The following is a 20,707-nucleotide window of genomic DNA, read 5'->3' as shown; positions in this document are numbered from 1 at the left end:
AGACCAAAAAAGTCATACACAGTTTTTCACATTCTTGATAAAACTAGAGGCACTATATTAAACACTCTGTCTAGCAACACACAGCATAAATGTAAGATGATACCTAGTTTCAATGTGTTGAAGTATTGTCTCAAATATTTTCAAAATCCTCAGTTAGCATTTATTACCCATCTACGGCTGTCAGTATGATGTGAAGGAATCCTCCTTCTGTCACATAACCACCATCCTTATTTACTTCCAATAATAGTACTTTTTTTTTTTTTTTTTTAAATGCTTACCTGTGAGTAACAAAATGGTAACTTTGCTCAATTTGGGGAATGCATATGTTAAGATTGCAATTAATCTTTTGTCAGTAGTTTCACCTTCAAATTGTGGGGGGGAAAAAAAAAAAAAAAGGCTAAAACTTCTAAATCTGTTTTTACTGTGCAAACACATGGCTTTTATGTGAGGTGTTGGAAAGACCTGCTTTTTTAGAATGGTTGTGTCCTCTATGGGCACATAGTGTTGGCTGTGTCCTCTATGGGCATATAGAGTTGGAGGAATAAATGAAAGTGATTGCAAAAAAAATGAGAATTATGTTAAAATATGGGCAGGACAATATTTAAACATGTGAAATGCTCTTTTGCAAAAAAAAGACAGGGATGAATCAGGTGTGGTAAACACTGAGACACTGATATTCTCCAACCAAATTTTGGGGTTTACGACCTTTGTGTGCAGAAAACATTCCCTGAAATTGCCCATTGACATACCAAGGCTTTCATTATTCTTCTCGTCATCATGTGTCAACATACTGGAATTATACTGTATATATTTCTACAGTTTTGATTCAGTATGAGATTTTTTCAGAATTCTTGACCAAACTCACCTCAAGTTCAAATATAAGGAAGCTTTAGTGTTCATTTTGCTAGGAACGGATAGACGGGTAACTCTTAACATCTTGCTCCAAATGGCAATCATGGGATAAATCACCGAGTCTGAAAGCCTCTTGGCTTTAGCATGAAACGTGAATGAAGCTGAGCATTAGATCTACATGAACATTATTAACCTTTCCCTCTGCTGCTAAAATCTGGGGGCTAATCTCTGTGGGAGAAGGTTTCAGCCTTGTTTGAAATTTCAAAGCTCTAGGAAAGCACTTTGCACATGCCAAAAAATACTTCCTTTAAAATACTCTCAGATCCCACCGAAGTAATGAGATTTGCCTAAAAAACATTAATGGCATGTCCAAAGATTTAGAACAAGACTTCGCTCTTTGTATTGAAAGTAGGCTGAAGGTGCTGGGTTTATGGCTCTTAATATATCTGCAAAAGTTAGCAAATAAAGAAGATCAAGAAAATAAACCTTTGCTCCTCTTTGCAGCTCAAGGAGGAAATATCACAGTGCTACAGGGACCACCACTGATATCACGAGACCAATTAGTACTACTTTATTTTCAAAAAAATTATACACAGCTGAGAAGTTCAAGGTATACAACAAAACTGAAAGTCAGGTTACTTCTTGGAAGGCTTAGATGTGGATTTCAGTTACTCACTTTAAGCACTGGTCTTTATTTATTACTATTACACTTTTCCACACATTTCTCTCAGGCTTTGGCCAGCTATAACAGCATCTGTCCTTGCAGAAACAGGTATATGGCACTTAATACAGGGAGAAACCAACAGGTGTCCATGAAAATAATTCTGTCTTATGATGCACACGTTTATGTACATTGCAATCCAGAGGTGGCTGGATATCCTGTGTAGATATACCCAAATTGACATCATTCTAGCTGTGTCTCCATGGTAGCTAGGACTTTCTGTGAGATGTACAATCCTGCAAGTCGTGGGGTATGTATGATGGAAAAACTGTGCCTCCTGGGTTCCACAGCTGTCAGATTAAAACTCACTTGGAGATGTTGAAATGCTGGGGTTTCAACCCAAAGCCCCAAGTTAAGGTTGACATCTGGGTGATTCCCACAGCCCTTCACAAAGGGGGGTGAGTTTCCCTTTAAGCTTCCCTCCAGGGTGCTCCAGCCTTGCAGGCAGAGCCATCAGGTAAAGGAGCCCCAGGTGTGCAGCATTAAGTAAACAAAGGTCAGGTGTCCACTGAGGGATAAAAGCTGGGACCCCTTGCAGGCAGGGGCAGTGTCTGTGTGTGAGGTGGATGTTTTGTGCAGAGTTCCCTGTTGTGGAAGGACCTCCTGCCTCCCTGGGACTGGGCTCCAATCAGGTATGGCTTTTGTAAGTGTGGGCTGTGTAGGGATTTGTTATGTGGCTTCCTTGGTCTGATGTGTTTGGTTTGTTGACTTGGTTGTCTCCTGTCCCTTCTGTGGGAGACTGCCTTTCACCATTTATCCCACCCATTGTTGGTCATATGGTGATGTTGTTGGGGTCAGTGGGATTGATGTTGATTGTGTATAATCTGATTGACTTGTTTGTACCCCCAGTGGTCACCCATGTACTGACTCTTTTGTATCAAGTATAATTTGGTTATTGGTTCATCTTTATGCTGGCTGTGTCCTTTGTGCTAAGGCCTAATAATTGGCAAAACAGATGTCCATGTATGTAAGATGCCATCACACAAGAGTTTTGGGGTACATTTTTTTGTTGTTGAACATTATTGAAAGAGGGCTAGGTCTTCAAATCCTTACAGCTTGAAGAGGGAAGGAAATCTGAGCTGCTTACCAAAGAACAGCTAGAAGAGCTTTTACTGGTTCTGACTTTCAAACATGGTCTCTGTGAAGACAGACATATATCTGTAGCCCTGATTAAGGTACCTAATTTCTAAAGACATAATTCTAGTGCTCAGTGTTTTTCTGTAGATGGGTCTGCTAAATGTTAAACATTGCTCTTCTAAGTTGTTTATTTCATCAAATTTGTTGCATGGCAAGCCTGGTTTTTTAACACCAAATCTGGGGGTTTACTTTGCAAACTCATTACACTAAAACATAGATTCTGTAGCACTTAGAAACACAGGCACAGAGACTTAATTCCACCTAGCTCTCAGACCCTAAAGTGACCCCATGATGCTCATCCACAAAGACAGGTAGATGTATATTGTTGTATTCCATGGGATATCTTTCCTATATTTTGAGCTCGGGCAACATTAATTCATATCCTGGCTGTAACCTGACTAGAAAGAGTGAGATTAGCTCTCAGAAAACTTTCCAGGCTGAGAATGATATAGATATTTCATGTGTCACTCTTATCCTTATCACAAACATCTATATATTATAAATGAGTTTCTGGCATTCCCCTACTTATCTGCTACAGAGCATTACAGATTTGTAAGATTATGCTTTCTGTGGGCTCCAAGATTCTCTCCTGAATCCAGACACTCAACATTGTTTTCATCACACTTGGACTTTGTTCCACTTTTAGTAGCAGCATGAAGTCAGTCACATTTAAATCAGATGAAAACCTGAATTTTTCATATTAATTAAAGTTCAATAGATTCCTTATAAAGAATAGATGAAAGGAGCAGCAGTGACATGGGAGTCATGTAGGCCGGATTTTCTGCAGATTAGCTAAAGCTGCTATGAACTTCCTCCCTGGATTTCTTGAATGTTTCCTGATTATTTTTTTTTTTGAAGAGATTGACAAATAAAGTTTTGCATAATAGTACAGGAGCAATTTCCTCATTTCCACAATTTAGGGACAGGAATAGAAAACCTGAAAAAAACATAGGACTGTATCTCCAAAGTGTTTTTTCTTGAAATGCTGTTAAATGCATATGACCCAAATTAATGTCCAGTATAATTCTCCCAGTCACAATGGGTTAAGTCAGTGATTAATTTGGTTTTGGTGTGTTTAGGTGTGGCATCCTGGAAAAAGCACTAGTAGAGTCTCTTAAAACTGATTTTTTTGGAGAATGATCGTAATTATTATTTAGTGGAAAACCCTCACATTACATTACCACCCCCACTTTTGATATAATGAGCTATATTATCATAGTACAGTTTGGGTTGGAAGGACTTAAAGGTTGTCTAATCCACACTGTCTGCAATAAGCAGGGACATATTCAATTAGATCAAGTTGCTTAGAGCCCTGTCCAGCCTGACCTTGAATGTTCCCAGAGATTCAGCATCTACCACTTCTCTGGGCAACTTGTTACAGTCTTTCATCATCCTCATTGTAAATTATTTCTTCCTTATATCTAGTCTAAATCTACTCTTTTAGTTTAAAACCATTACCCCTTGTCCTGTCACAACAGGCCCTACTAAAACTTTCTTATGGGCCCCTTTAAGTATTGAGAGCTTTCCCTTCTTCAGGCTGAACAACTCCAGCGCTCTCAGCCTTTCCTCACAGGGGAGGTGTTCCAGCCCTCTGATAAATCTTGTGGCCCCCTCTGGTCCCGCTGCAATAGGTCCATGACTTTCCTGGTCTGAGTGCTGCAGAGCTGGACACAGTGCTCCAGGCGGGGTATCATGACAGTGGAATAGAGGCAGAGAATCACCTCTCTAGACCTTCTGGCCACACTTCTCTTGATGCAGCCCAGGTTACAGTTGGTTTTCTGGTCTGCAAGTGCACACTGCCAGCTGATGTCCAGCTTTTCATCCACCAGTACCCCCAAGCCTTTCTCTGAAGGGCTGCTGGCAATCCCTTCATCCACTGGCCTGTATTGATACTGGGAGTTGTCCTGACCCATGTGCAGGACCTTGCACTTGGCCTTGTTGAACCTCATGATGTTCACATGGACCCAGTTCTTGAACTTGTCCAGCTCCCTCTGGATGGCATCTTGTCCCTCAAGCATGTTAACAGCTCCACTCAGCTTGGTACCATCTGCAAATTTGCTGAGGGTGCAGTTGATCCCATGGTCTATGCTATTAATGAAGATATTAAACAGTACTGATCCCAAAATGGAGGGGTCATCCATCCATCCCTGAGGCACAGCACTTCTCACCAGTCTATCTGGACATTGAACACTACCCTCTAGACGTGACCATCCAACCACTTCTTCATCCACCAAACTGTCCACCCATCAAATCCATAACTTTACAATTTAGAGAGAAAGATATTGTGGGGAACTGTGTCAAAGGCATTACAGAAGCCAAGATAGATTATATCTGCAGGTTTTCCCTTGTCCACTGATGCAGTCATTCCATCATAGAAGGCCACAGGGTTGGTCAGGCAGGACTTGTCCTTGATGAAGCCAGCTGTCTGTCTCAAATCACTTCCCTTCCTCCATGTGCCTTAGCACATTTTCTAGATCTTCCCAGGCACAGAGGTGAGGCTGACAGGTCACTAATTTCCAGGGTCCTCATGTGTACCCTTTTTAAAAATGGGTGCAATGTTTCCCTTTTTCCAGTCTCCAGGGACTTCCCCTGACTGCCATGACTTTTAAAATATCATGGAGAGTGGCCTGGAAAATACACCAGCCAATTCCATCAGGACTCTGGGGTAGATCTCATCAGGTCCCACAGAGTTATGTATGTTCAGGTCCCTCAGGTGGTCATGAACCTGATCATCTCATACAGTGGGAGGGACCTTGCTACCCTAGTCCCTGTCTTAAGATCCATTCACTGAAGAGGTGTGGGAAGGGAGGTTGAAGGCGGCATCCCTATACTCTTCTCAGAATACCTGTTCTTGCTTCCACTGCCTGTGCATTGCCTTCTTGCCCTTTAATTTGACCAGCAGGTCTTGACTCAGCAATGCCAGTCTCTTGCCTTTCTTGCCTGATTTCTTACACCTGGGGATTGAGAGCTCTTGCAGTCTATGGAAAAACATCTTCAAAGATCCATATTAAGTGTGTTATACTGGTAGATGCTTGCATGGTCTTACCTTCCCCTTAGCACAGTGGGTTCAAAGCCACCTCTGAGGGAGTTGTACAGCCACAGAAGCACAGTGAAGTAATTGAGCTACAAAGCCCTGTTAAAATGTGCATAACCTGTCCCATATGCCATTTTATTAACAAAGTTGGATGGATTCTGGTCCTATGGGCATGGTGGGAGTACACAAGAACACACTCCCAACAATCTTCCTATGCACACATTTCCACACTATATTCTTCCTGGCATGATAAATAGCGAAGACAAAGAGACATCAGTGCAACACAGCCCTTATGTAATCTACAAAAGCCCTCTTCAAACCATATATACATCAAATTATGCATCCATGACTGAAGCTTATGTCACCACAAATTCCCATCCATCCTATGTCTCTATACAAATATCACTCAGTATGTTACAGACAAAAATTTCACAGAGTTAACCAGATAAATACAGCAAGGGTGTAACTGGAGGATGTACTTCATGACTCCTGACCTGTTGGCATAGGTAACAGGGTGGCAGATTTAATTACTGGCTATTCACAAAGGCACAGAATTAGCCCTTCTCCAAGATTTTCTGAGGACTGGGCACACAAAAATTGGGATAATTGGAGTAAGATAGAGGAACTGTTAAACATCGCAAGAGGGAAACTGAAAAACTTTAAAAGGGAATAATATGCAAGATGTTGGGAACCTGTTTGGAAGCAGCATGCCAGTATAAGAAATGCAAAGAATAGGAAATGAGAGTGTTACCAGATGAGGTTGAACAAAGAAAGCAACAAGAAATGTTGCTATCTCTGTGAATAGAATTATTGTGGAAACACCTGGGGAAGAAAAAGCAAAAGTGAAAAAGAGTAGAGGACAAATTAAATTCATAACTCTGGCCCCCAGTCCCTCAGATCCTGTAAAGATCCATAAATTAAGTATGTCTCTGGAAAATTGGGATGGAGATATAAGGGGGGACCCTGACCAGGAAATTAGCAATAAGAATAGTGAAGAGTGAGTTAAATAAATCAGAGTTTAAGGTGGCCCCTATTATTAACACTGAAGTGTCTGTAGGGCCCCAGGGACATAATCAAAGAAATACCACAGGAACCCTTCTGTGGGACCTCCTTCAACTGGATAATTTGAAATAAAATATGGGTGGAAAGAGCGAAACCGAGTACCTGTGGCACATCCCCTTAACTGGAGGAGATTGTATTGTGTTAAACCAAGATGAAGCAGAGATATTTTGGGGACCAGAGGTATTTTTAACAGTGGGACCCATCTGTGAAAATGAAATGCATTCTATTACACACTGAATAGTTTATTGGGCAGAGAACATAGACCCTCATGAACAAGAACCCACTGCTATCCCTATATGACCATTAAGTGAACATTCTAGTGAGGTTACAAACGCAGCCTGTGTTTAAGCTATAAACAATAGGGGTGAACATGGCAAATATCCATCCTGTCACAGTTCCCATAGACCCCCAGGCTGTGAAGTCACAAATACAGGGAACCCTCTCAGTTTTAAAACCATGTTTCATTCCAAGAAGGGATGAAATAAAAGACAGCAGTGGAGCTAAACATTACATTAACACGGATACATCCTAGCCACTCATTAGAAGGGGTAACCAGTCAGAGTCTCTCTGATGAGACGTGTCATTTCCATTTCCAGGTATGATACCAAAGCAACTCCCTGGAGGCTGGGTCAACCACTAGAAAGAATACTTATCCTTCTTCTCCAATGTGAACCAGATCCAGTTTATACATCAACAAGCCATACACATGGGGTAGAGACCCTTACTTCTTCTATCTGTACTAATCAGTATGGTAACAGTTGTAATCTCACTTAAGCCTAAATGCATTACAATGACAATCACTAACAAAGCAAGTTATAATTGTACAGATTTGAGAATCACACCCATGAATTTGGCAGAGGAAAATATAAGCGTAATGGGTGAAACACAACCCCCAAAAAATGAAGGGGAAATGTACTTAGTTTTCAGTGTAGCTGCTTCAAAAAGTGGCATAGATGTAACAAGGCTAGTAGTTGTTCAATGAGTGCTACATTAAAAGAAAATAGGGAAAGTGAAATAGTATGCATCTGAAGATATGTTATCCACAACTGAAACAAGGATAATTTATGCTGACAGAGCAAAAACTACCTTAGGCCCCACAATGCATTTTACTACGTTCAAGATCCCCGATAAAACTGTGGAAAGCTTAACCCCACAGATTTCTGAAATTAGACCCTATGCTACTAAATACACAGCCCAGCAACAAGGGCTATTTAATCCATCATGGCGCTTCAAGTGAGCAGAACTATAAATACAGGTTAATATCTCTGCAATTAAAACTACCTGCTAACCATTCCTAAACACATCCTATATAGAATAGTTAGCATGGTTGCACCCTCACTCCTCCAAAACAAGCAAGCAGAGATGTGACTGGCACCCTGAGAACTGGATTAGGAGCATTAAACAGCATAGATGTTGAAGTTTTGGTAAACAAATTAAGCTCAGCATCAAGTGATTCGTATAAACTAGAACATCCATTAAGATCTTTGTTGGCATTAGGAACTACTCAAAGACTCTTAGCTGATATATTGCCTAAATGGGAAAGAATTAATGAAAAGGACTACCGACTAATACCTAGAATAACATTTCTCTAGTTTTTAGCTTTCACAGAATTGTCTAGGTTGGAAAAGACTTTGGAAGATCATCTAGTCCAACCATTAACCATCACTGATGAGAAACTGTCCTTAGATGATCACCAACTGCAGCTTTAAATTTGATGTCACACCCAATTGTAGTCTTCTTAATCTTTGTAGTTTCATGTGTATTGTTAACCCCTTGTTAATATATCAAATTACAGTGTCTAACTCAACATATAATAGCTATGAGTGAACATGCCGTTATTAAAGCATCAGCAAATCTGATACATTAACTTATATACCAGCCTATCAGAAAGATCGTGTCTTTACCACCCTATATTTATGATACAGAGGCAAGACATGACTGTGCCACCACTTTGTGAGGTAAAGGGGATTGACTGTAATCACAGGGTGGAGAGTGTTACAGATGCATTCCTGTTGTTTTAACTAACTGAACTTTGGTCCAGGTAAATGCTCAGTGACTAGGCCTGATCAAAGTTAATCTTATTGTGTGAGGCTATCAGTGAGAACACAGCAACAAACCCAAAAAAACCCCAGTTGAACTGGAGGATGAGCTGATAAGCAGCTGAAACTGCATTAACCCCACAGAAAATCTGAGTATAAATCAAACACAATATAAATATCTGCAGCCATCAGGATCTGTTGAGCTCTCCCTCCATAGCAGCTGGCAGCACGCCAGTGATCTCCCCGTGAGTCGGGACACTTCTCAATGTTACCCTTCAAAACTGAGAGATCCCTCACCCGACACCAGATATCAATGGGTCAGTAAATAATATTTTTTGCATGCATGTCACATGTAAGGTATGCATAGTAAGCTGAAGTGATTACCTTTGTATCCCATACCAGTTTTAAGTGCAGTAAATAGTAGACTATTGACCACCAATCCACCTGTACTTATTAAATATTTTACATCCATAAATTTACTAGTTAAAACTCAGTAAATTAATGATGATATCAGATCTGAGTGATCTCTGACTCTTCTCCTGTGACACCTCTTGACCAATACCAAGCTATGGCAGTGGGGTGAAAAAAGAGGACATGTGATCATTTTTGCCAGCACCATCCAAGCTATTCTTACCGCAAGCGCTGTAGGTCCATTTATTGCTTCTTGCTACAGGGTGAAGAACTTGTTGCTAAAATATTATGTTGCATTTGTCCTCAGTTTCCTTAAGTCTCCAGAAGAGACTTAGTTATACATCCAGAAACAGGGCAAAGAAAAAGTGGGTGTTTACAAGATGGTAATTTAAAAATGGAAAAATGTATGTGTTTTAATTTAGTTTAGGAAATGAGTAAATTAATAAATAGGTGAACAGGTGTATTAGTGACAGATTGCCCAGAGCAACCGTTATTTTAATAAATAAACAAACCACTCACTGTTATTACTTAAGGAGATTCTATTTGTACATTTCTCTATTTTTTTTAAACATTTGTAAAACTATGTAAAATAATGATTCTATATTTTTTGCAGATCAATCAACACTATTGTTAGTTAACATTGCAGAGGGGTGTTGGTTTTGTGTTTTTTTTCCTTGTACAAAGTCTCTAATGTATCAGTGTAAGGCTCAGCTTGACTTCATTTTGGATGACAGTCCTGAAAAGGGGCAATCCAAGCCAAGCATAGCCTAGAACCCTTTGACTTGGAGGTCACTTGCAGCCAAGGAGACTGCAAGGGAGCCTAGTACAAGAGATGCACTAGGAAAATTCCTCCTGGCTTTCTCTTTTGAGAACAGGGAGAGGTGGGATTTAGGATGTATGTTTGTTCCCAGCAGAAATAAAGATGCATCATTATGCATCACATACAGTATTTATGACGTGTAAGAAAACATTTCCATTTTCTAGGAGGAGAAACATTTTTCCCTTCACTAACAGAGGCTGTGAATAGTGAACTTGCTCCCTCCTCAGCTAATCCCTCAATGGACAGCAACCCAGCACTCACAGACTTGGGTCACCTAGAAACCTCCCAAGGCTCTTTTAGCAGCAAGGACAGTTTTCTCGACTATCTAAGATGACTCTGAAGCCAGCAACCATGGAGATCCAAGTTTGGGATATCAGGGCGCTGAACTACTCTGGGTAGGTTAATGGTCAGCTGCTTCTCAGGTCCATGAAGACAAGCCAGGGAGCATGGTGCATCTGCATGAGACTGGATAAGAAGCCTCTCCTTCCACAGCCTCTACAGTCATGTAGAGAGTCTAATATTTTTTCAGTCTGTACAGCTACCAGTTACACATCCCAACATGACAACCTTTAGCATATCAAAAGCAATCCAGACTATTAGCCAAGCAATCATTAATGCTGGGATGTTTCTAAGTAGATTAACTGCTTTCTCCATCTCTGCCAAAGCCATCTGCACTCTGACTTTTTACAGATAGCAAGGCTGGACTGAAGTTGCTGCTACAGTAATTCTTAACTGGTATTCCTGCAAAGGAGCCAGTGAGAGAACTCCCATTAGGCAGTGGTTTTAGTATTTATTATTACCTTTCCACTAAAGCTGTTTCTTAGAGAGTCAGCAGCAAGGACCAACTGGTCTAGTATTATGGGGAGCGTGAAGAGAAATTCTTAGCAGAAGGCTAATGCTATGCTCTATTAATCATCCCTTGTTTCCAGCTAGATCCCCTCAAATTGTCTTTTAGATAAAAGCTCTGTTTTGAGAAGGCAACTTCTTGTTGCACAGAGTTAAACATCTGTCGTGGTTTTAGCCCAGAGGAAAAGTGAGCACCATGCAGCCACTCACTCACACATTCCCCCTTAGGAATGGGAACGAGAAAATAAAGCAAAAGGCTCAGGAATCAAGTTGAGGACAGGGAGGGATGACTTATCCATTATGGACACAAATCACATGCAAAAGGGGAAGAAAAAGGGCATCAATTTATATCAGACACTAATAACACAACAGATAGAGTGGGACAGTGAAAAGCGTTACCACATCTTAAAACCACCTACACCTCTCCCTTCTTCCTTATCTCAGTTTTGTTCCCAATTTCTATACCTCTCCCCCCTCAGCAGCGCAGGGGGCAGGGGATGGAGGGTGTGATGAGTCTTACCACTTCTTCCTCCTTGGAGGGGGCAGAACTCCTCACATTCTTCCCCAGTTCCAGCATGGTTCCCTTCTCACAGGCCAGTCCTCCACGAACTTTCTCAAGCTGATGAGTCTATCCCAGGGGTTACATCTGATCTTGAGCTGCTCCAGCATGGGTCTGTCCAGCGTGTTGTAGCCCTCCCAGCACCAAACTACAACAGCAGGGCCGCCTTCTTCCCACAGAGTCCCAGCCTTCCTCAGGTGCAGTCACCTGCTCTGGCATGGGTGTTACAGAGGCTCTCAAATAAGCAACCAAACAATAAAAATTAAAAGTTTAATATCAACACAATTAACCTTCCACAAATTACAAGTTCAAATGTCTGTGAGAGGAGAACAGAAAACATCCTAGGGTTTAATGACAACCCGAAATGCAGAACAAAGCATCACTCTCTAGGGTTTAACAACAACCCAAAACGCTCTATCACTCACCTGATAAGTGAGGGCTCTCAACATCGCGGGCCTGCTCAGGGCAGCGTCCTGACCCAAGTCACCTTGAGGAGTTTCCTTGGGCAGCGTCCTGACCCAAGGGGAGAGTCCTCGACCGCAGCTGCTGCTCCAGGGGATGAGCTCAAAATGGTTCCCCCAAGGGTCTCCACTAATACCAAGGTGAATTTGATCTGTGGTCAGTAGTGGCTCCCAAAGGCCCCAGTTACTGTGAAGCCCCGAGAGCAAAGGCAATCAGTAGCTGCTACACTTCAGCAGCCAGGAAGCCCTGTTTTCACGGGATGGGTGCACCTGCCACAGTGAGGTCCTCCATGGGCTGCAGGTCGGCATCTGCTCCACCAGGGACCTCCATGGGTGGCAGGGAGTGGCCCTGCTCTCTCACCATGGGCTGAAAGGGAGTCTGCACTGGCTCACCCCCCACCTTCTTCCTTCCACTGACTTCAGTGTTCCCGTGGCTGTTGTCCTCACAACTCCAGCTCCTCCTCCTAGATTCCCCTTCTTAAACAGGTTATAGCAGAAGTGCAGCTGCCATCACTGATTAGTTCAGCCTTGGCCAGAGGCTGGTCTGACTTGGAGCCAGAGGAGCTTCGAGAACCTTCTCACAGGGGGCCACAGCTGTAGCTCCCTTCATGGCTACCAAAAATACCCACCACACTTTCAAACCCATCACAACACCTAAAAATGTTAAGCTAGACTAAGCTGTGCTAAAGACTTGAGGCTGGCCTAGGGGTTTTTCATCCTCTCCATGCCTGAAACCTGACTATTTCAGCCAAGATAATACAGATGGCTTTGTACATATTCTGAAATATGTTTCTACATGGGACAAGAAAGCATGGATTAAAAGGATCCTTAAACCATTTCATCTTGCTGCAGTATCCTGATGGTGCAATATGAGGGTGTGCTAAAAAGAAAGAAGTCTTTGGAAGTCTGGAAGGTAATCTTTCACAGAAGCAACAAGCCTTCAGAACATGCTGCTCCGATCTAGATCTGTTTGCAATCCACCTTGCCTGGGATTTGTCTCTGGCATAGAGAAAAGGTATGTACAGCCTTGGTCCTGGTGCGTGGGCATCTCCTCACTCCTAAAATGGAGCAGATGGGCCTCCCACTAATTTTGGGGGATACACAGACCCACAGGGGCACAGGACCACTGTACAGACTTGTAGGAAATGTTGGGAATTCATGGCAAATCCAAGCAGTAGCTCTCTCAAGTACACGATCTTCAAAATTACCTGAAAGGATACATTACAGTGCACAATAAGATGCTTCCCACACACCACACTCATTCTTCTGCCAGGACAATCAAGACATTGTCATGCGCAGCCAAAGGGCAATATAACATTGGACCACTGGGAATTTACTTTGTCTCCTGGAGGAAGGCCCAGATCTTCAAGAAGTATTCGGTAACTCCCTTCTAATTTAAGTTCTTCTAAAGAGGGGAGGTCCAAGCACTCCCAGAACTAATACTACAACAGAAAAATGCAAATGGGCCTTCAACTAAGGGAAAACATATTCTTATCCAGGAAAATTTATTTATAGATATTGTAAATAAACAGGAGGATAACACATTTCAGAACAATTTTATAAAAACTTCAATAATGTTACTTTCCCAGTCAGAAAGAGGATTACTGTTTAATTTTTTTTTAATTATTATTATTTTTTTTTTTGTAGAGGCAAAGCAATAGATATGCTAGTGAGTCAAGCAGAGAGAAAGTCTACTGGCTATTATATTAAGGTTTGGGTTGGGTGTCAGTTTTACTAACCACTGTTTATAATAGATAATCTAAGGTTGAAGAAACATCTTTTTATTGTCATTCACATTGAAAGGTGTCTAGAGGATTCTAAATGATAGGTAATGAAAAACAAAGTTGAAAGTTGCTGGAAGGTATCTAGCATCTAGCAGGTACTGCAGAAGTCAGGTCAGGCCTTAATGTCTTCATTTTGGTCCAGGGGAAAAGAGTAAACAGAATACTAATGAAAGTTGCAGATGGTACCAAAATCAGTAAAGGTTATCAACCTCAGTGAAATAATGCAAGAGGACCTGAACAGGTTAGGAATGTGGGTTTAAAGCAAAATTATGTTTAGCCTGGAAAATTGCAAGCTAATCCCACTAGAGAAAAAATAATTAATGTTGAGTAGCAAAGGGAGAAAGGTAAAAAGAGCCTGAAATGCCGGGTTATTGAAAGTGATCTGAGGTGAAAGAAAACTTAAAGTTAAGAGATAAATTTGCAGTGTGAATCAGAAGGAAAAAATACTGTTGAGATAAAGACTTAGGCAAAATTCACGTGTCATAAAACAAGATGAAACATTGTAGTTTTGTGCGTGGCAATATCTGGCAGAACATCTCTAAATGAAAGCATCTTAGTGCCAGAGGGTAAAGTACAAGGAGGGAAGACATTTTTTCTTTCCTTCAGGGATAATTGTTTTCTAAGGACACAATAAAGAAGTTCTTGAATAAGTCATGTAAAAGTGGGCTTCAATAAATGATGTGAAAGTGGGCATGTCCCTCCAGAAATAAGTATTTTCCTCTTCTATTAATACTTTCATTGTAGTTGTCCAAAGAGAATGAGATTAATTTAGAGATCAGAATCAAGATCTAGTAGCCAGTGCAGCAGCCACGCATAGAGAAGACATAAACTTTAACACTTCAGGCATTTTGAAGGAAGGAGTAGGCAATTTTAAAGCTGTGCAATAATAAACTTTGGTAAAATTGGAAAATAAACTAGATAACACAGCAGATCTTCCACACTTGTAACTTGTGCTACTTCCTACTGACTTAAGCTTTAGTGTCGGATAAAACTTGATTTCTAGGAAAGTATATTTCAAACTCATCTGGTCTCCTGAAGGGGATTGCTTCAGTGTTTTCATGTAGGACAGGGATTTTTTTTGTGGTCAGGTCACGTTAGTCTAATTAATATGACAGATCACTAGATATTACAGAAGATCAGCCCTAGTATTCAGTTATTGACTGCTTCATCTAGACAGCTTGGAAATAAAACAGTAGTAGTGCATTCCAGGGGAATGCTCTGTGTTCGCAGATCTGTCCCCTTTCCCGCCCCTGACTTGCTTTTTTTTTTTTTTTTTTTTTTTCCTGTAGGGAAGTTATTTAATATCTTTTAGACTCATAATGATAACATGGATGTAACAGTACACATTTTTAAAACCTGCCATAAATATATGGAATTTTCTTTATACCATAAAATAATATATATATATATACACACACACTGATATTGCATTCAAATTAACTATATTATTTTGTTCAGTTAAACTACTGACATTTGTTTCCAAAACCTCTTAATTTTGAATTGATAGATTTCTTTTTTATTAAATACTTTATAGTCCAGAAGACTTTCCTCAGTAAATAGCAATTTTCAGATCGATAAAATTTTAAGCCTAATTTATGTGTCGGGTTTTTGTTCGCCCTCTGACAAATCCAGTTTCTATCATTTCAGTGAGAGGTTCCTATTTTATATACAGTACTTAAGAATGATTAATGAGTTCCTTTGTTAAGGCCAAAACTTTAATATAATCTGTCCTAAGTGCTGTAATAACTAATAACTAGTTCCATTGAATTATCCAAAGTCAATTAAATTGAAACAAATACAGTTAAAAAGAAAATCACTTGGTGCTTCATTAATTATGCGAAGTGCAACATACAAATTCCTAATTTTACACACGCAACGTAAATGATTTGCTATAAAGCAGTACTGTAGTTATACCTGCAAATGTCTGTGCGGATTTTTCTACTTCAGGGCAAACGGTTATTTAACATCGTATAAAAAGAGTAGGGGTTTCAGACGATACAGGTGTGAGGCAAACCGACTGCTGTTTCTCCGTTGTCCTCAGGACAATCCAGTTCCGTTCCTGCCTCATTAAACAGTGAAGGGGTCTGGGAAGGGAGTTAGGCTGAAATCTTGTGAGGATTAAAAAGAAAGGTTGTTCAGACAAGCAGTAGGGTTTTGGCACGTATTTTGACCCCTGTGTATCTCTCAAGCTCCGTACAGGAGACCATCACAACGCCATTGGAAGGGAATTCTTCCCCTGAGCCACGCACATAAGCTCTAGCCTGGGGAACGTGCCCGCCGTGTACAGTACGATCCGACAGCAAGGCAGAGATGCACTGCAGCCTGTAAAGTGACAGCTAGGGTGCACTGATACATAAGTGCCTGGGAAACTGCTCTAATTTATTGCAGTCGCTGTTATGGCTCTCTGTGAAGCCTAAAATAATCTCTGAGCGTTTCACATTTTAATAGTATTCATGTTGAGGGCCTCTGTGTGACTGCAGCTATATGATAACATATGCCCCAATCGGATCTGCCCTTTGTGTACAAGATGACACAATTTGTGCATAGTTAGCCATGAGGGAGACAGAGATTACCCATTTCCAGTGCGGGCAATGCTGGGTCTTCCAGCCTCTCGTATACACGGAAGAGACAAATATTTTCCTTTTTAAGAGCATTTACACCCTCAAAGCTCAACAGATGGGATGTTCTTGCCCTTCAAGGCAAAGCTCTGCTGTCAGAAGAGACACAGAGCAGTGAGTAAGTAGCAGGCAGAGAAACTAGTTAAGAATTTAATGATATATGGCTGATTATTATGTTTTCTTTCATTATTAACTCATATTTTCAGTAACACCAAGGATCTCAAGCAAGGGACACCATGAGGAGCCTGTACAGTTCCTAGCAAAGAAAAACACTGCTCAGGATCACTACTGTTTATAGAAGTTGAGCACAAAAAACTACAGCTAAGTTCACTAGCAACATTCACTTTGTCCTCCGAAGCCCATGTTGTACAATGCAACAGGATCATGTGTTCTTCATTACACAGTATCTCTTTACCCATTCAGCCTATTTCCAACAGCACGTTCCCAGTCGCCATGTCCGAACCGATCTCTCCGACTGCATTCTCCCGCCTTACTTCCAGGCAAGAAGTCCTGCATAACCAACCTAGTCTCCTCTCCAGCAACATTTCAGTTTTACTTCTCATTTTCCAGGCATTTCCAGTCTCTTTTCTTTCTCTGTCCTCCTGAATACATATCCAGATTTGCTCTCCTAACATATTGCCTACAATCCACTCTTGCTTCTTTTGTCTAGTTTCAGAATATTTCTACCAAGAGTTCAAGTGCTCAGCACTTAATGTAATGGCCATATCTACACCAGTAAGTGAAGAGGGTTGCAACCCTGAGAGCAAGTGGCAACGCACAAACCCATACACCTGAGCCTTCCTCCCTGAACTTTCTCCCCCAAAGTTAAGGCAGTGTCATCCTGTCATTCCAGTCATGCTAAACCATATTCTGCAGAAGTGCCCTCACTTGTAAAATTTTCTTTATGGATGTAATTTTTTGCTGTCCCTGACATAAATGCCACCCTTATGGACAAATTTCAAGTCCCTGCTTGAATCCTGGCAGAAATGCAATAGTTGCATACCTCCTGAAAGAAAAGACTACTGACATCTTAAGATGCTTTTCCCCCAGCCTGGATCTCAGCAAAGACAGTTGATTTGGCTGAAGTTTTCCAACAGTCAAAGGCAGACCCCTGGCAGAGAAAATTTAATCCAAAAATGTAGGTGATAAAAAGCCATATGCAACTGAAAACAGGGACTTTGACAAGCACTGCTGCTAGCCCTGCTAATAATACCTTTTTGACTGGTCTGATATTCCTTGATCCTCTTGTAAAGATTGCAAAGATAAAGAAGATTTTACAGGCAGGCTCAATAAACACCAAATCATGTCTTTGTCTGTATATTTGCATACTTCTCACCTGTTAAGTTTTAAGCTCGAAGGCAAAAAAAAAAAAAAAAAGCTGTTGGTTCAGGAGCTGCCAACCTGCACTTTCTGAATTCATGCTGGATCCCTCCCAGATCTATGCAATAAGGTGCGAACACAGAAGTCAAATGTCAGGGTCAGTACTGCACACACAGATGCCTTTTTGCCTAGGAGCCCACAGAGCACACTCCTATGGTGCATGTCAGGATTTACTGAGCACATTTAGGGAAAGTGTTTGGAGTGCTTTGGCAGCAGAAGAAACAGCTGGTCCCATCAAAGTGATCATATTCTTGGGCATTAATTTAGAGTCTGAGAGGATGGAGCAATGCTTGCCAGGGGATAAGCTTCATAATCCTAAAGGGTTAGTGACTCAGAAATCACAGGCTAGTAAAGGTGTGGTTAAAGTAGTTGCAACTGTTTTGTTAACTGGTTACTAGAGCCTTGGAGAAACGTGTATTTAGACAACATGTAATCTCCAAACTGAAAAGTTCTTTCAGTGGCAGGAGATACAGATAGTAAAGCATCAGACCCTGAGCATTGGGAGCCATTCTATGGAGTCTCAGTAAATAACAATACGTCGGTGCTAGTGGAAGAATGAATTATTCATCAGTTCATATTGTGAAAATACACTTGAATATGTCTGGAAGGTTTTCTTCTGGGGAGCACATGCTGGAGGTCTGTGGGGATACGTATCAGAAAAAAGTAAAATATATGTTTGTGATGACCTCCATTAAATATATAAGGCCTATTTCTGTCTGATTTATTGTGGTATTTCCTAAACACAAGATAAGTAGCTCCTATACAGTTTTGGTGGTGACCTTCTCATAATGGCCATAGTAGATGTCTTTTTTATTTTTTTAGCCATTCAGTCTATAGCAATGAGAAGGGTGCAAATACTTCCTGAAACAATCAATGAATCCTTTTCTGCTCTGAGGCTAAGAAGAAAATTTCATAGGAATCAGTTATGAACACCTGAACTTGATGTTGGTAAGGAGAGTCTGGTTATCTTCTCTCCTCATATTTACACCAGGATGGAAAACATCCCCTTAGACCTCAGAGCCAAGGCTGCTATTGCAACATTATCAAATTACTAATTTTCTTTCTCTGCTCAATTATTTCCAGTTCTAGCATCTGGAAGTTTCCATTGAATCATCAGTTAACATCCCACTGGACGTAACCAAACATCAAAGCAAACCCCAAAACACATGGTGAATAGAGTTGGAACCCTTATCTTCCACGTTATTTTTCATCTGAAAAGAGCAAGAACTTATACACAGGGTCTGCCTGTCTTTCTGGTCTTAGGGCTTTGCTTTCACCCCGCAAACTACTCTTACGACATGAACATTTGGAAGGCTAACACGCAAGGATGGATTAATTTATCAAAGCACCAAATTCTGTAGAGGTATTTTTCTAAGTTAGCCCCCTTTGATTGCAAGACAGCAAGATGTACCAAGGGGACAGCCACATAGGTATGAAAAATGAATTGAGCCACAGGCAAGGCAACAGGGAAGGACTAAGATGTGTAACCATCATTTATTAAATCACATAAGCTACACAATTTTTTCTTCCTCAATAAGAAATTTTGGTAAACAAATCTATGCATTATAAAATGATGATCTTTTAATGGAAACTGTAACAACTCATTTCTTTCAGCTGGGGAAAAAAATAAAATAAAAAAATAAAAATAAAACAAACAAACCTAAACAAACTAAGTGATTGTTATCCACAATAACAATCAGAAGTTTGCAGCTTTACTTTTCACTTTACTAAACCATTTTTATGGGCTGGATTTTGCTGGGGGAAGGAGAAGTCTCCTGGTGGGTTCTTTTTTTTCAGCATAGGGTAATTAACATATATGGGTCACCACATCAGATGTAGGTATCCTCCAACACACTACCTCTGAAATAATGCACTGGATACAAAGACTACACAGAACTGTACACAAAGTACTCCATTAACAGCAGGTGCCCTACAAAAAAAGCTCTCTCTAAAAGAGCTTTTAATTACTGTATATCTTTGTTTAGAAGCCACCTTCAACTACCTTTTCCTTGTGAGCTGCAGGGGAAAGTAATTAAATGTATGAGAAAGCCGCCCTCAATTTAAAGCTGCAGGAGGAAATAATTAGTGTAACAGAAGTCTCAGCTTGTACACAAAGAAATACGGTACATGAAGTCACTGGAGGCTGGGTATTATTTTGACATAATTAATACATGTCATAAATCTTAAGCTGTGTGACTACTGAAAGTTGAAAGTCATAGATGGCTGTATGGCCCATGTTTATCCTCAAGTCTCCCTGTAACAACAGAATTGACTGTTTACACAAAATTACATTTATATTTCTCAGCTGTATAATTCACATCTTTTCTAAATTCCCTTTACATACCAAAAGGGTCTCAATATAGCTGAGTGAATCCCTTTGCTTCTAAGGGGCAGGAAGGCACCGGGGTTTATTTATTTGAAGGAAGGCCATTTAGATCTGGCTACAAAGGAAGACTTTACAAAGAGTAGGAAAGGCATCTTTCTGGTTTTGTTTAGTATTTGCCAAGTTTCCAAGTCTTCATTTTAATACTGGGACTAATCTCATACTGGGCTAAAACACCTTCAACCCTTTCCCCATCACAGTATAGCAGAGTCGATTTAGACACAGTGCAAAAAGGGATTTTGAAGGTTTGGTGTGTTGTGCATTTTTTTTCAAAAAGGAATGGAAGTTTATAAAATAATTTCAGTGGTTTTAGGAGCTAATTCTTGATGGTTGATGACTTGAAAACTTGTGAAAGAAAACCCAGAACAATCAATATGAACTCCGCTGAAGTGAAAGGCAAAAATGTTCCTGACTAAAGCCAGATTAGAAAATGCTTCACTAGATGGTGTTTTGTAAAGGATACAAAGGTTAATTAGATACTTTCTGTTGCATTATATAGTAGGAAACTTCCATTAATTACCGCTTCTTTAATTTAACTGATTCATTAAAAACTGACTATAGAACTACAAAAAAAAAAAAAAAAAAAAAAAAAAAAAAAAA

This window comes from Athene cunicularia (assembly GCF_003259725.1).
Source record: "Athene cunicularia isolate RWA chromosome 1 unlocalized genomic scaffold, athCun1 chr1_part2, whole genome shotgun sequence".
In the NCBI taxonomy this organism is placed as follows: domain Eukaryota; kingdom Metazoa; phylum Chordata; class Aves; order Strigiformes; family Strigidae; genus Athene; species Athene cunicularia.
This window is presented reverse-complemented; position numbering follows the sequence as displayed.